Raw genomic sequence first — 17,479 nt, forward strand, 5'->3', positions numbered from 1 at the left:
AAAAAAAAAAAAAAAAAGAGAGATGCCAAATCAACAAAATTCTACTCCTTGAACTTAGCAGCTGAACTGAGGTCACCCAAACTTTCAGTTCCAGCTCCACACATCATAGGACTGTCTCTAGCAACACCAGCAATATAACGCCATTCAATAACCACAGATTCATATTATTTTAAACTATTAAAATATTGTGTTATCTAAAGAAATAGAAATTGCCTTTTGCATTAACATATCTCCAAAAAAGACCTCTGAGATTCCTTTTGAGTCTTTTGCTTTAAAGTGGAAAATCACTCATAAATTCATTTATATATGCCAAATATAATACAATAACAGAAAAAAGAAGGGTGAATTAAATTTTATCAAAGCTTCAGTCATTAAGCTTAACTGTCCTTATTTGTCAGAATGCAATCAGTTTCTATGCTGTTTTATAATAACACTTTCTGTAACTTGACAGAGCGTGAGAAATAAGTTTAAGATCAAGAGCATTCTAAGACTGAAGGATTATTTTTGTCAATCTAACCAGGTAACATTTAAAACATCCTAGATCCTTATTTCAGGAGTGGAGATCTTTAAGAGATCAGGGCATTTGAGTACCTTGAACTTTCAGTGGCATTTAGAATCTCTCTCAGAAGGAAGTGGGGTGTTGACTTTTTTTTTTTTTTTTTTTTAGGACAGAAAAGTTTATTGTTAGTTTCCTCGGCCTGCCATAACAAAGTACCACAAACTGGGATCACTTAAAACAACAGAAATGTATTGTCCCACAGTTCTGGAGGCTAGATATCCGAAGGGTGGAGACTTTTATGTTTTAATGTTTCCAAAGACTTTCATGATGTCACAGGGTAAGAGCTCAACAAATCCTTCTAGTGACTGGCCTTCGGGCAGCTCGCCTCTGCTTTGTAACATTTAAATACATGAGACTTCAGTTATTTAAGACCTCTCAATATTTATCCCACTAATTTGCTTTCTATATTTGTCTTTCCAAGTAGATTCCATGCCTTTAGGATGCATATTTTCCTTTTCTGCCCAAAGTGACTTTCTTCTGCTACCAAGAGTTATTAGTGAGGATTTGGCTTTTGGATTAGGATTAGGCAGGCAGAGTTACTAGGAGGGATCCTGAAGGTACAATCAACTCATATTAATGGACAGGGTTTCCTGGTCTATTTCTTAAAGAATGTAAGCAAATAGTTTACCGATAAGATGAATTTGACATTTTATTCTAAGTTTACTCTCAGTATTGACTATGTCTTAAAATTTGGCAATTTTCTTCTCCATTTTTTCTCCAGTTAAGCTAAAAAACAACCATGCCTTTGATTAACTTTAATATATTTAGGATGAAACAATATAAAAAGGATTTAAAAGATGATTTTTAAAAAACACACACAAATATAAGAACCAATTCTCATGATAATTATTTTAAATTGGAGCAAATTACAATAAGCTGATTTTAGTAAACACACACAAATAAAAAGCCATACTCTCATGATAATATTTTAAATTGAAGCAAATTACAGTGAACTGATTTTAGTAGTTTTTAGTGTGATAAATTTTAGATCCAAAGTCTCTTTACTAGAATTACTTTGTAGAATAGAAACCTCTCTGGAAAAAGAAATTGTGATGCCTTTAAATTGAGAAGAGGAAAATAAATGTTTCTCAGCAAACGCTCCTGACCTTATAAGGCTTTAGTAAGTGTGTGGAGGTAAGCTCTTTCCTGAAGTGTCATCGTCTCTGAGGATAGAAAAGGGATCCGGTTGCCAAGTGACGTTCTAATTCTCATGGTTGGGCCTGCTGTCTGGAAAAAAAGTCATGCTCCATTTAGTAATTCCAATGTTTCTTCCTCTTCCTGTAAATGAAGGGTGCAGGAGTGGGGAACACATTCATTCACAAAAAAGGAATAGAAATATGTATCCCAGGCGAAGGAGTCATTTTTAGAACTGTCTAAGAATATGTATTTGAGCAGGTCAGATGGTATTTTGCAATGTTATTGTAGTGACCACTAGGTTTGTATACTGGCTTTGGACATGTGTTCATTTCCGAAGCAGGAGTCATTTTGAAGAACTAAGAAAATGGCTTTGCCAAAGAGATAAATCATTATATGGCTAATTTCTTTGTATCTAGTTCAAACCAGCTCCCCTAAGCAGAACTTATAGATATCTATGAAATTAAAAAAGTAATAGTCTACATAGGATTCCTTAACAATGACATTATTCTCATAATGTAGTCTTACAAGTTATTGTCTTTTTAATTTAGAACATAATTTATGACTTATTAAATAGGTCATAAAAATAACTGGGTAAGGGGAAATTGAGACATTTCAGGAGAAATCCAGGTCATAGAGCTCATCAGGTACAGTCAGCTAGAGAACTGATCCTTCTTGGACTCTGCTGATTTGAGGCATGGATTGGTTTTCATCACAGCTAATAGGGGCCATTTAGGAATAGGCATGGGGTTGTGTATAAGGGACACAGATTATAGACAGAAGTCTTGGTTTCTAGGCTACACCACATCCCTACTCCCCATCACACACTATGTGATCTTAGGACAAGATTTTAACATCTTTAAACCTTAGATTCAAAACCAGAAGTGAAGACTAAATAATTTCTAAAGCTTTTTCTGGCTCTAAGTTCTGTGATTCCATGTTGTATTAGATTTAGCTCTTTCTCAACTGTGTTTTCATGTTCATTCAAGTCAGTATTTCACCTGAAAATTAACCATAGTTTTGTTCTCTTAAAATTCATCATTAGATTTTCTGACTTGCATATCTTTTTATCCATGAGAGAAACAGGATGCATCATGCCCTGTCCTTCAGAGAAAAGCTGCGTCCTAGCTTAAGGATTACAAAGGAAAGGAGTGAGGTCACACTCTTCCTGAGATGATGGCCACTGTCTGCATGGAAGGTTGCTTTCTCTCAAGAGAGTAAAACAGGTTATCCTACCTCTTTACCACCTCATGCCTTTAGCCTCTCCAAGACCATCAAGCTATATATGTATCTGTATATGATTTTCTTTACTGAAGTGTTAGTACAATTTAAGATGATAACCAAAAAAAGAGAAAAACTAAAGCTTTATGGTAAATAGTATATTTTCAGTTTCTAATGTAAAGATACAAGAGTTGAGTTCTTCACAAGGTAGTCCACTCATAGGAACCTCCCCATACATCCTAACTTATCTCCTACCAACCCCCATATTAAAATGAACAGCAATCTAAGTGCTTCCTTTTCCAAAACTTCTTTTGGCTAATTTTCACCCTTTTTTTTTTTTTTCAGAAAACTTTAGCAAAACCTGTTCCTGGATATTTTCTTCCACAGTGTATTTTCCCATATTTATGCTATACAATTTGAATTCTTCTAGGGAAAGGATTTTTACCATAGAATAAAGAGACAGGGACCAACTAACTGCCCAAATCCTTCCTTAGGATGGAGGAGAAAAACAAGTGACCCCATCTCTAAGTCCTTATCTTAGTCCTAAATCAGAAAAGTGAAAGAAAGCCCGTGTTCAGATAAAGAGATATTATCCTGCCTTTTTCCACCGTCTTTGTCATTTGGAGGTGTCTGGCCTGCATGAAGGAAGAAGATGCTACATGAGAGTAGATCAGAGCTTAGTAAAATCCAGCTTTAGCAGTAAAATGCAGGGGCCAAGTGAACCATCAGAAGAGCAAAGGCCAAGTCTTGATTGCAATGTGAACCACAGAGAGTAACTTTGCTGGAATGTCTAAGGGCTTTCCAAGCGTCTGGCGGTGAGGGAGAAGAGTTGAGCTCTAATTTCTGTTTTATGAATAGGTTTCTTGGGAATAGAATCTAATTATCCTGTTTTCATGGAATAACTCCCACCGTTTCATTAAAGTAACCCCTAGTTACACTCTGATTCCAATACTGGTGGAACCACCAGCGTGGTAACTCTGACATCTGGAAAGCCAAAAGATTGCTTTACTGCATGTAGATATGTGCACTTATGAGGTCTAATAAGTGTTGTCTGGTTTTGAGAGTGCTAGTCTCACCCCACACAGATAGATTCTATAGTAATTGAGAAACAGAAGGTTCAGATATAGATGAAAATATCTTCTGAATTATATCTGATAGAGGTAGACTAGAAAACCCCTCTTGCCTCTGAAACCAAAATGGGTCACTTCACATGTCTAGGCATTGGGACTTACATTTGGAGAGAGCTGGGTCTGCAAAGCAGCACATGCTCTATCAGCTGCCCCACGTTGAGCTGCACACAGAAAGCTCCAGAGGAAAGGTCACACATGCTTAGCAACCTTAAGCATATTGACATTGAACATTAGAAAAAAGAGAAGTAGATCACTGTAAGTCAGACTCCCACCGTCATGCCCATCATATAAATTACTCCTCCTTCCAAGGAAAGGAACAAGGGAGAGGTCAGAGAAAAGTAGATGGTCTCACTGTGATATTTTTGAGGGAGTGGAAGTTCCTTATTCGTGAACAAAGTAGGACATGGGAAGAACGACTGGATGATTTGCCTCATGATGATAATAAGGCTGGTAACTTTTCGTGGATTAATCTGAACTTATACTGCGGACTGAATGTTAATTTTTTCAAGTTAATGATTATAAACCTGGACCCTATCTAATAATTTTAATGGTGCTGCTATTTGTTTCTTTCTTCAGAACTTGTAGTAGATACCTTCCTCTATTTACTCAGCAAATGTAGAGTTCTTACTTCACAACGGATACTAGGAATACAGTAATGCCCTTGAAGAAAGCATGAAATATTCGAGGAAATAACCAAGTGAGTAAACAGTGTCAATATACATTGGAGAGTGTTACAGCAGAGGAGAGTAATGGGGAAGGAGTCACAGAGATGTTGACACTGAAATAGAAACTTGAAAGATGAATAAAAGTTAAACTGTCAGGCAAAGAGAGGGGAAGCTATTCTAGGCAGAAAGAGAGCAGCATATGCCTAAAGGTGTGGGAAAGCTGCACTACCTCAGGTATATCAGGTAATGAGTGTGGTTTGCCTGGAATTTAAGGGACACGGGAAAGGTGGATTTCTTCATCTGCCTGAATCACCATATTGCCACTTCCTTCCGAGGACATCATTTCATGCTTTCATGTAAATGACTTATTGTACCCTCTTATAGGTCAAGACAATAACAAAAATAAAGCAATATTATTCTTCAATGCCTTTTCCCACTTTCACAAAAAGGAAAGTACAATCTATCATGGCCATGCTTCATTTCTTGTCAGTCTTTTCCTTCATATCTGTCTTTGGGGAAAAAAAAGTTTTCTTATATGTATACTTTGTTTTGTTTAGAGAGTAAGCCCAACTTTTCCCATATGTTTTTTTTTCTTTTTTTAATCATTCGCTGCTGAGTCTGTTCCTGGGGATCTATGCAGAAGTTCTTTCTTAGGACTCTTCTTTGCTCAACTACACTTTAAACTCCACAAATTCATAAGAAAAATTGTCTTGTTAAGAAAAGCAGAGGCCATGAGTGTGTACTATGCCTGAGAATTCAGAATACATAGAGAAAACAGGACAAAATTTGATCATGGAAAATTAGACAAGTGTCAGCTGATTAAGAGCCTTGACCTTTTCTTAAAGAAGTCATTTGAAGGAAGAAACATGATCGTATCTGTGTCTTCTAAAAAGTTTGTGGAGAATGGACTTTAAGTGTAAAGACTGAAGAGGTGAAGGGAGACTAATTATTAAACTGCTGCAAAATTCTTGGGACTCAGCTATTATTAAACTATAACTAGGATGAGGTTAATAGGAGAGAAGAAAGCAGTGTCTCTAAGAGATATTTAGGAGGTCAGTTTGACAGGATGCGGCAGAGGAGATGGAATAATTAAGGGTAGAGCCTTTTGCTTAGATTAGAAACACAACAGGAAAGGGAGCCGATGGGACAGTGAATGGAGAAAAAATACCGAATTTAATTCTGGACCTTTTTAGCTTGAGGCCCCTATGAGACAATCAGATCACAATTCTTTTGGAATATTTCAGAGCTAGTTAAAAGGTGCTATAGGAGCGGATTGGATTTTTCAAAAACTGAAAAAGTAACTTTCGAAGTGGAACTGTTACGTAAAGTATATTTGGTGTGAAATGCTCTTTTGCTTTTATTTTCAAGGAGTACGATTATAAAAATCATAATTTATAGGTTCAATGTTAAATAATTATTTGGATATGGTATAACAATCATATGCTAAAGGAGTACGTTTTAGATTAAAATCTATACCATTCGCTAAGGCATATGGAGTGATATTTTTATTTAACTAGTTTTTAATAAAAATAGCAATATATTTATATAGTAAAAATATCCAACAGAAGAAAGGCAGTGAAATAAGAATTAAGTCTTCCTCCCTCCCCAGCCACCAGTACCCATGTTCTGCAACCTCTCCAGCCTTCCTCTCTCCCAACCCACCCTTAAGGAACTGCTGTCATCAGCTATTAGTTTTTTTGTATATTCTACTGGAAAAAAGACCTACCTTTCTAACACAAATATAAACACATCATAACCTATTATGAAGTTTAATTCTGTTTTTAATTAATACATCTTTAATATTGTTTCATATTAGTGAAAAAGAACTAATTTATTTTTATCATAATGCAAGCATGATGATCCGTTGTGTGAATGAGCCATAATATTAGAAATAGCCTTCTCCTAATCATTATATAGGTTTGTTGAGAAACTATACTGGCCCTTGAAAGCTCAAGAGTAGAAAATCCACTTGCTGTTCAGGTCAGTAGCAATTCTATTTCACTTCTCTGAATAACTTTATAGGTAAAAGAAGAGCCCCCACCCCCCGCCCCTTCCCACCAAAATATAGGAGTCTCAGATACTCTGTTCTGCCTTGGGCAGTTTTAATCTTACAAATACTGACTCTCAAAAAACTTAGGTCCCTGACATGTTAACTTGAAAAAGTCAATGTAGTTACGGTTAGATATTTCCTCCCTCTTTGCATTTAATCTGAACCTTCAAAATGTTTTATATTGAACATATATTAATTGGGCAACTCGTTTTTATAAACAATAATAAAATAAAGAACTTCAAGAGGATTGCAAGGTCAGGGGAAATTCTTGATCAGAGGAAGTTCGTGCATGTGACTGCTCACAAGAGTCGTAGATACCGTTCATCAGCTTCTGCCTATTGCTTAATAGACTGGGATTCTTGAGTCAGGAAGTGAATTCCTGAGATAAATAATCTGTGGGAATTTCTCATGTCCTTCTCAGATTCTTTCTTGAAGACCATCAGCAAAAATGACTTACCATAATGGAACTTAGGGAGAGAATTGTTCTCAAAAGTTTACTTGGTTCCTAAGCTTGTATGTCATGAATCCACAAAATCAACACCTACTATCAGAGCTCACAGACCAGTGTAAATAGCAGTATAGAGACCTGCTCTTCCCCACACTTCTCAGAAGCCCCACAAGCTGCCTTCCAAAGATCCCGGCTCCTCTAATTTAATAAAACTGGGAATCTTGTGGGATAGTCTGCCTCTCTGACAATACTTTCTAACTTAAGTTTTCCTCTTTACTGTCAGAGAATTAATATTTAACAGCATTTTACTGAAAATGATATTGATACTAAAACTTGATAGTGTGGGACTCTATTTTGAAGGATTATAGCTGGAGAAAAAGAACTTAGTGTGTCTGCAAGCATACTTTATTTGGGAAGGAAAGAATATTCCTAACCACATCACCAATTCAGTATAGCTCATGCTTGAAATGTGTCCCGTTCTGGATAATATAGCCTTTCACGTGCTTCAAGTTGAGCCAGGCTATTAGAATTCAGCCTGGGTTTCCTCCCCTAAGATTCAGTTATATATTAATTCCTCTAGACACCAATGTTCTTCTATCTGGCAATGAAGCCTACTGAATTCAAAGCTGAGGGATGTGGACCTTTCCCAGGTCTATGTCCCGTCTCCATACTTCCTGTCTGCTGTTCTCCTATGTATAGAAAGTTCTCCTAATGTCTAGCATTTATCCAGAATTCTGCTGCCTTACTGTAGCTACTAAGCTAAACCACCTGATATCAATGAACACATATGTTCGTGGGAGCTTGCTATGTCCATCAGGTGCTACGCATTGGGCAGCCTATGCCTGGGGCAGTTTTCTGAGGCACTATCTGTGGCTAAATGAATTTGCCCAGCTCCTTCCCTGCCTTAATCTTTGATTGAATATTGGTTACCCTTTTCTTAACACCATGCATTATCCCAGGTGTAGAATGTAAATTCCTGAATTTACCTGAGTTACCAAATTTATACTTGAGGAAGTTCTTTGTTTTATTTTATTTTTTACTTTTTTTACATCTTTATTGGAGTATAATTGCTTTACAATGGTGTGTTAGTTTCTGCTTTATAAAAAAGTGAATCAGTTATACATATACATATGTTCCCATATCTCTTCCCTCTTGCGTCTCCCTCCCTCCCACCCTCCCTATCCCACCCCTCCAGACAGCCACAAAGAACCGAGCCGGTTTCCCTGTGCCATGCGGCTGCTTCCCACTGGCTATCTACCTTACGTTTGTTAGTATATATATGTCCATGTCTCTCTCTCGCCCTAACACACCTCACCCTTCCCCCTCCCCATATCCTCAAGTCTGTTCTCCAGTAGGTCTCTGTCTTTATTCCTGTTTTACCCCTAGGTTCTTCATAACATTTTTTTTTTCTTAAATTCCATATATATGTGTTAGCATACGGTATTTGTCCTTCTCTTTCTGACTTACTTCACTCTGTATGACAGACTCTAGATCTATCCACCTCATTACAAATAGCTCAATTTCGTTTCTTTTTATGGCTGAGTAATATTCCATTGTATATATGTGCCACATCTTCTTTATCCATTCATCCGACGACGGGCACTTAGGTTGTTTCCATCTCCGGGCTATTGTAAATAGAGCTGCAATGAACATTTTGGTACATGACTCTTTCTGAATTCTGGTTTCCTCAGGGTATATACCTAGTAGTGGGATTGCTGGGTCATATGGTAGTTCTATTTGTAGTTTTTTAAGGAACCTCCATACTGTTCTCCATAGTGGCTGAACCAATTCACATTCCCACCAGCAGTGCAAGAGTGTTCCCTTTTCTCCACACCCTCTCCAGCATTTATTGTTTCTAGATTTTTTGATGATGGCCATTCTGACTGGTGTGAGATGATATCTCATTGTAGTTTTGATTTGCATTTCTCTAATGATTAATGATGTTGAGCATTCTTTCATGTGTTTGTTGGCAGTCTGTATATCTTCTTTGGAGAAATGTCTATTTAGGTCTTCTGCCCATTTTTGGATTGGGTTGTTTATTTTTTTGTTATTGAGCTGCATGAGCTGCCTGTAAATTTTAGAGATTAATCCTTTGTCAGTTGATTCATTTGCAAATATTTTCTCCCATTCTGAGGGCTGTCTTTTGGTCTTGTTTATGGTTTCCTTTGCTGTGCAAAAGCTTTGAAGTTTCATTAGGTCCCATTTGTTTATTTTTGTTTTTATCTCCATTACTCTAGGAGATGGGTCAAGAAGGATCTTGCTGTGATTTATGTCATAGAGTGTTCTGCCTATGTTTTCCTCTAAGAGTTTGATAGTTTCTGGCCTTACATTTAGGTCTTTAATCCATTTTGAGCTTATTTTTGTGTATGGTGTTAGGGAGTGATCTAATCTCATACTTTTACATGTACCTGTCCAATTTTCCCAGCACCACTTATTGAAGAGGCTGTCCTTTCTCCACTGTATATTCCTGCCACCTTTATCAAAGATAAGGTGACCATATGTGCATGGGTTTATCTCTGGGCTTTCTATCCTATTCCATTGATCTATCTTTCTGTTTTTGTGCCAGTACCATACTGTCTTGATTACTGTAGCTTTGTAGTATAGTCTGAAGTCAGGCAGCCTGATTCCTCCAGCTCCATTTTTTGTTCTCAAGATTGCTTTGGCTATTCGGGGTCTTTTGTGTTTCCATACAAATTGTGAAATTTTTTGTTCTAGTTCTGTGAAAAATGCCAGTGGTAGTTTGATAGGGATTGCATTGAATCTATAGATTGCTTTGGGTAGTAGAGTCATTTTCACAATGTTGATTCTTCCAATCCAAGAACATGGTATATCTCTCCATCTGTTTGTATCATCTTTAATTTCTTTCATCAGTGTCTTATAATTTTCTGCATACAGGTCTTTTGTCTCCTTAGGTAGGTTTATTCCTAGATATTTTATTCTTTTTGGTGCAATGGTAAATGGGAGTGTTTTCTTGATTTCACTTTCAGATTTTTCTTCATTAGTGTATAAGAATGCCAGAGATTTCTGTGCATTAATTTTCTGTCCTGCAACTTTACCAAATTCATTGATTAGCTCTAGTAGTTTTCTGGTAGCATCTTTAGGATTCTCTATGTATAGAATCATGTCACCTGCAAACAGTGAGAGCTTTACTTCTTTTCTGATTTGGATTCCTTTTATTTCCTTTTCTTCTCTGCTTGCTGTGGCTAAAACTTCCAAAACTATGTTGAATAAGAGTGGTGAGAGTGGGCAACCTTGTCTTGTTCCTGATCATAGTGGAAATGCTTTCAGTTTTTTACCATTTAAGACGATGTTGGCTGTGGGTTTGTCATATATGGCCTTTATTATGTTGACGAAAGTTCCCTCTATGTGTACTTTCTGCAGGGTTTTTATCATTAATGGGTGTTGAATTTTGTTGAAAGCTTTCTCTGCATCTGTTAAGATGATCATATGTTTTTCTCCTTCAATTTGTTAATATGGTGTATCACATTGATTGATTTGCATATATTGAAGAATCCTTGCATTCCTGGAATAAACCCCACTTGATCATGGTGTATGATCCGTTTCATGTGCTGTTGCATTCTGTTTGCTAGTATTTTGTTGAGGAGTTTTGCATCTATGTTCATCAGTGATATTGGCCTGTAGTTTTCTTTCTTTGTGACATCCTTGTCTGGTTTTGGTATCAAAGTGATGGTGGCCTCGTAGAATGAGTTTGGGAGTGTTCCTCCCTCTGCTATATTTTGGAAGAGTTTGAGAAGGTTAGGTGTTAGCTCTTCTCTAAATGGGTGATAGAATTCGCCTGTGAAGCCATCTGGTCCTGGGTTTTTGTTTGTTGGAAGATTTTTAATCACAGTTTCAATTTCAGTGCTTGTGATTGGTCTGTTCATATTTTCTCTTTCTTCCTGATTGAGTCTTGGCAGCTTGTGCCTTTCTAAAAATTTGTCCATTTCTTCCAGGTTGTCCATTTTATAGGCATAGAGTTGCTTGTAGTAATCTCTCATGATCTTTTGTATTTCTGCAGTGTCAGTTGTTACTTCCCCTTTTTCATTTCTAATTCTATTGATTTGCGTCTTCTCCCTTTTTTTTCTTGATGAGTCTGGCTAATGGTTTATAAATTTTGTTTATCTTCACAAAGAACCAGCATTTAGTTTTATTGATCTTTGCTATCGTTTCCTTCATTTCTTTTTCATTTATTTCTGATCTGATTTTTATGATTTCTTTCCTTCTGCTAACTTTGGGGTTTTGTTGTTCTTCTTTCTCTAATTGCTTTAGGTGCAAGGTTAGGTTGTTTATTTGAGATGTTTCCTGTTTCTTAAGGTGGGCTTGTATTGCTATAAACTTCCCTCTTAGAACTGCTTTTGCTGCATCGCATAGATTTTGGGTCGTCGTGTCTCCATTGTCATGTTTCTAGGCATTTTTTTATTTCCTCTTTGATTTCTTCAATGATCACTTTGTTATTAAGTAGTGTATTGTTTAGCCTCCATGTGTTTGTATTTTTTACAGATCTTTTCCTGTAATTGATATCTAGTCTCATAGCGTTGTGGTCAGAAAAGATACTTGATACAATTTCAATTTTCTTAAATTTACCAAAGCTTGATTTGTGACCCAAGATATGATCTATCCTGGAGAATGTTCCATGAGCACTTGAGAAAAATGTGTATTCTTTTGTTTTTGGATGGAATGTCCTATAAATATCAATTAAGTCCATCTTGTTTAACATATCATTTAAAGCTTGTGTTTCCTTATTTATTTTCATTTTGGATGATCTGTGCATTGGTGAGAGTGGGGTGTTAAAGTCCCCTACTATGAATGTGTTACTGTCAATTTCCCATTTTATGGCTGTTAGTTTTTGCCTTATGTATTGAGGTGCTCCTATGTTGGGTGCATAAATATTTACAATTGTTATATCTTCTTCTTGGATCGATCCCTTGATCATTATGTAGTGTCCTTCTTTGTCTCTTCTGATAGTCCTTATTTTAAAGTCTATTTTGTCTGATATGAGAATTGCTACTCCAGCTTTCTTTTGGTTTCCATTTGCATGGAATATCTTTTTCCATCCCCTTACTTTCAGTCTGTATGTGTCTCTAGGTCTGAAGTGGGTCTCTCATAGACAGGAAATATATGGGTGTTGTTTTTGCATCCATTCAGCCAATCTGTGTCTTTTGGTGGGAGCATTTAGTCCACTTACATTTAAGGTATTTATCGATATGTATGTTCGTATTCCCATTTTCTTAATTGTTTTGGGTTCGTTATTGTAGGTCTTTTACTTCTCTTGTGTTTCTTGCCTAGAGAAGTTCCTTTAGCATTGTTGTAAAGCTGGTTTGGTGGTGCTGAACTCTCTCAGCTTTTGCTTGTCTGTAAAGGTTTTAATTTCTCCATCAAATCTGAATGAGATCCTTGCTGGGTAGAGTAATCTTGGTTGCAGGTTTTTCTCCTTCATCACTTTCAGTATGTCCTGCCACTCCCTTCTGGCTTGTAGAGTTTCTGCTGAGAGATCAGCTGTTAACCTTATGGGGATTCCCTTGTGTGTTATTTGTTGTTTTTCCCTTGCTGCTTTTAATATGCTTTCTTTGTATTTAGTTTTTGACAGTTTGATTAATATGTGTCTTGGCGTATTTCTCCTTGAATTTATCCTGTATGGGACTCTCTGTGCTTCCTGGACTTGATTAACGATTTCCTTTCCCATATTAGGGAAGTTTTCAACTATAATCTCTTCAAATATTTTCTCAGTCCCTTTCTTTTTCTCTTCTTCTTCTGGAACCCCTATAATTCGAATGTTGGTGCGTTTAATGTTGTCCCAGAGGTCTCTGAGACTGTCCTCAGTTCTTTTCATTCTTTTTTCTTTATTCTGCTCTGCAGTAGTTATTTCCACTATTTTATCTTCCAGGTCACTTATCCGTTCTTCTGCCTCATTTATTCTGCTATTGATCCCATCTAGAGTATTTTTCATTTCATTTATTGTGTTGTTCATCATTGTCTGTTTCATCTTTATTTCTTCTAGGTCCTTGTTAACTGCTTCTTGCATTTTGTCCATTCTATTTCCAAGATTTTGGATCATCTTTACTATCATTATTCTGAATTCTTTTTCAGGTAGACTGCCTATTTCCTCTTCATTTGTTAGGTCTGGTGGGTTTTTATCTTGCTCCTTCATCTGCTGTGTGTTTTTCTGTCTTCTCATTTTGCTTATCTTACTGTGTTTGGGGTCTCCTTTTTGCAGGCTGCAGGTTTGTAGTTTCCGTTGTTTTTGGTGTCTGTCCCCAGTGGCTAAGGTTGGTTCAGTGGGTTGTGTAGGCTTCCTGGTGGAGGGGACTAGTCTCTGTGTTCTGGTGGATGAGGCTGGATATTGTCTTTCTGGTGGGCAGGTCCACGTCTGGTGGTGTGTTTTGGGGTGTCTGTGGACTTATTATGATTTTAGGCAGCCTCTCTGCTAGTGGGTGGGGTTGTGTTCCTGTCTTGCTAGTTGTTTGGCATAGGATGTCCAGCACTTTAGCTTGCTGGTCGTTGAGTGAAGCTGGGTGCTGGTGTTGAGATGGAGATCTCTGGGAGATTTTCGCCGTTTGATATTATGTGGAGCTGGGAGGTCTCTTGTGGACCAGTGTCCTCCCACCTCAGAGGGACAGCACTGACTCCTGGCTGCAGCACCAAGAGCCTTTCATCCACACGGCTCAGAATCAAAGGGAGAAAAAATAGAAAGAAAGAATTAGTAGAAGTAGAAAGAAAGAAAGAAGGGAGGGAGGGAGGGAGGAAGGAAGGAGGGAAGGAAGGAAAAAAAGAAAGAAGATAAAGTAAAACAAAATAAGATAAAATATAATGAAGTTATTAAAATAAAAAATAATTATTAAGAAAAATATTTTAAAAAACAAACAAACAACATGGACGGATAGAACCCTAGGACAAATGGTGGAAGCAAAGCTATACAGACAAAATCTCACACAGACGCATATACAAAAAGAGGAAAAGGGGAAAAAAATCATAAATCTTGCTCTCAAAGTCCACCTCTTTAATTCAGGATGATTCGTTGTCTATTCATGTATTCCACAGATGCAGGGTACATCAAGTTGATTGTGGAGCTTTAATCCGCTGCTTCTGAGGCTGCTGGGAGAGATTTTCCTTTCTCTTCTTTGTTCTCATAGCTCCCAGGGGCTCAGCTTTGGATTTGGCCCCGCCTCTGCGTGTAGGTCGCCGGAGGGCGTCTCTTCTTTGCTCAGACAGGACGGGGTTAAAGGAGCAGACGATTCGGGGACTCTGGCTCACTCAGGCCGGGGGGGAGGGAGGGGCACTGAGTGCGGGGCGAGCCTGCGGCGGCAGAGGCTGGCATGACGTTGCACCAGCCTGAGGGAGTTGTCCCTGGGTCCCGGGACCCTGGCAGTGGCGGGCTGCACAGGCTCCCCGGAAGCAGGGTGTGGATAGTGACCTGTGCTTGCACGCAGGCTTCTTGGTGGCGACAGCAGCAGCCTTAGTGTCTCATGCCCGTCTCTGGGGTCCACGCTGTTAGCCTTGGCTTGCGCCCGTCTCTGGAGCTCCTTTAAGCAGCGCTTTTAATCCCCTCTCCTCACGCACCAGGAAACAAAGAGGGAAGAAAAAGTCTCTTGCCTCTTCGGCAGCTCCAGACTTTTCCCCGGACTCCCTCCCGGCTAGCCGTGGTGCACTAACCCCCTGCAGGCTGTGTTCGAGGAAGTTCTTTATAATAGCTAGATCTTCCTTTTCTGGCCATCAGTCATATCCTAACCTGGCAGTATTCCATTTGATAAAGCCATGTTCTCAAGAAAGCTATTCTTGATCCTCTGAGACAGACCTTTACTACTTCTGCCAAAATACTTTCTACTTCTGCCAGTCAGCACTTATCACATTATGTAGTAACTGATTGTCAAAACTGTGCCCTACTCACCGTTATAGCCCAGTGTCTAGCACAACGCCTGGCTTGTTAAATGCTCCATAAATATTCACCAAATGAGTAAGTGAATGCAAGTTGGAGCCAAAGGAGAAAGAACACTCATAGAGAGGCATATATGAACAGAGAGGAATAGATATGTGGCATAATCACCACAGATAATTTCTCCAAAATTACGTTTGTGTTCGACGTTAGTCTGACACATAACCATGAGTAAACCTTATAAAAAGCCTGCCCATATACGGCAATATGTTAAGTGATGATGAAGTAAAATGGATTCTGAACCACAGAATGGGGTAATTTTTGAGAGCAAATGTGTTATAAAGAACAGTTGGAGAAGGAATATAAATGCACTTTATCACAGATTGTTTTAAAGGCATTAACATGCAAGACGGCAAAATGATATTTAAAGAATATATAATCTTATGTACTTTGTGTGTGTGTCTCTTTTTGAAATATAACTTTAGTGAAAAAAGTATGCTATAATGTTAACTGGAAAACAGTGATGCAAAAATGTACAAATGATTCAAATACCACTACCACAACAAAAAATGTGTGCAGTGAAATAAAAGGGAAGCATCTCAAAATATTAACAGAAATAATGAAATAATGAAATAATGAAATAATTATTTCATGAAATAATTATGGGTGGCATTTAAAAAATACTATTTAGTATTTTCCAATTTTTATTTGATAAGTATATATTGCCTTAAGCGTTTACGAAGTTTCTTTTCTTGCGTAGGTTAATTTAGTGAACAAAAGAATGCAGTTCCCATAGCAACTAGACAAGTTGCAAGTCTTTTTCCTTGAGTAAACATAATTTAATGATTGACTCTTTTCAACACAAAAAGCAGTAAAACTCTACATTAAAATAATTGTTAATGCTAAAACCAAATATATCATTATACCCTTAAGATAAGCACTAATTATTATTACCAAAAAATGTTTGTTAGTGCTGTAAGATGCTTGCAGGCAGAGACCTATAGTTTTTCACTTTTCTATAACAAGTGTCTCCAAGAAGGTGGGACATCCAAACATGTTGAGTACGAGTTCTCATCTATCCTTTTCCATATATAAATGCACAATTTATACAGCCATAAACACGTAGACATAAACAAATAACACAGACATACTGCTAGTGTCATGTATGAATCTGGTGCTCATTTCGAGAAAAGAGACAGTGTATAAGTGGGGTTTTGTTGAGCAAACAGACTGTTGAAGCTCCATATGCATACTCTGAGTAGGGGTCAGATGGAAGACCAAACATTGTATCTGTGAGCATATTTATATGTATATGTGAATAGATAGATAAAATAGATCCCTGCCTCCAAGGATCTAAATATATCATAAGATATATCAGAATAAATATTTCTCTACTTTTATCAAAAAGTAGCAAGGCCACTGAGATTTTTGGTACTAACACAACTTTTACATTGCACCCATTTTATTTTTAAGAATTGAGTTACAGAAGCTTTAAAATAAAATTCTAATTATTTATATAAAAGAAATAGTTATTGGTTCTGGTCATAATATCATAATTGTAATCACAGATAATATAATTTCAGGCAAATGTCAAATGAAATATAGTCTGACATATATTGACAGAATTTTGCTCACCAGCAAAATTACTAGAACATCAATTACTAGAACATACTTTCATTTAATTAGTTTTTATTTATTTTTTTATTTTTTTGTGGTACGCGGGCCTCTCACTGTTGTGGCCTCTCCCGTTGCGGAGCACAGGCTCTGGACGCACAGGCTCAGCGGCCATGGCTCACGGGCCCAGCCGCTCCGCGGCACGTGGGATCTTCCCGGACCGGGGCACGAACCCGTGTCCCCTGCATCTGCAGGCGGACTCTCAACCACTGCGCCACCAGGGAAGCCCTTAATTAGTTTTTAAATTGTAAATTTCCGTTATGACCATTCATTTGCAGAAAAAAAAAAATCTTGAATTATAATAGCTTCTGTAATATATTATCTGGCTTCAATAGTTAAATTTCAAACTGACAAAAATTAATTGGGTTTTATAAGGGAATATCATAGAAGTTAAAGTTTTTAAAACATATAGAAGAAATAATGTAATGATGTTAAACTTTATCTTTGAGATTTAATTAGAAAATGCATGAATATCATAACTAATCCATGGAAAAATCAGAATTTTACTTTAACTTATTTGCTAAATATGAATTTTATTAAATCACTTTTATGAAACATTTGGACAATTGACTAACAAATAACAAACTTCTAAATTTTAGTCTCTTAGCATCATAGAAGTTTCTTATTCATGTAATATTCTGATTCTAATGTTTATCATTCCCACATCAGTGACTTTCCTCTATCTGGCGATTCAAGGACCCTGCATTCTTCCACTTTATGTCTCTTCA

Source organism: Lipotes vexillifer, unplaced genomic scaffold (assembly GCF_000442215.2).
Source record: "Lipotes vexillifer unplaced genomic scaffold, Lipotes_vexillifer_v1.1 scaffold1164, whole genome shotgun sequence".
Lineage (NCBI taxonomy): Eukaryota > Metazoa > Chordata > Mammalia > Artiodactyla > Lipotidae > Lipotes > Lipotes vexillifer.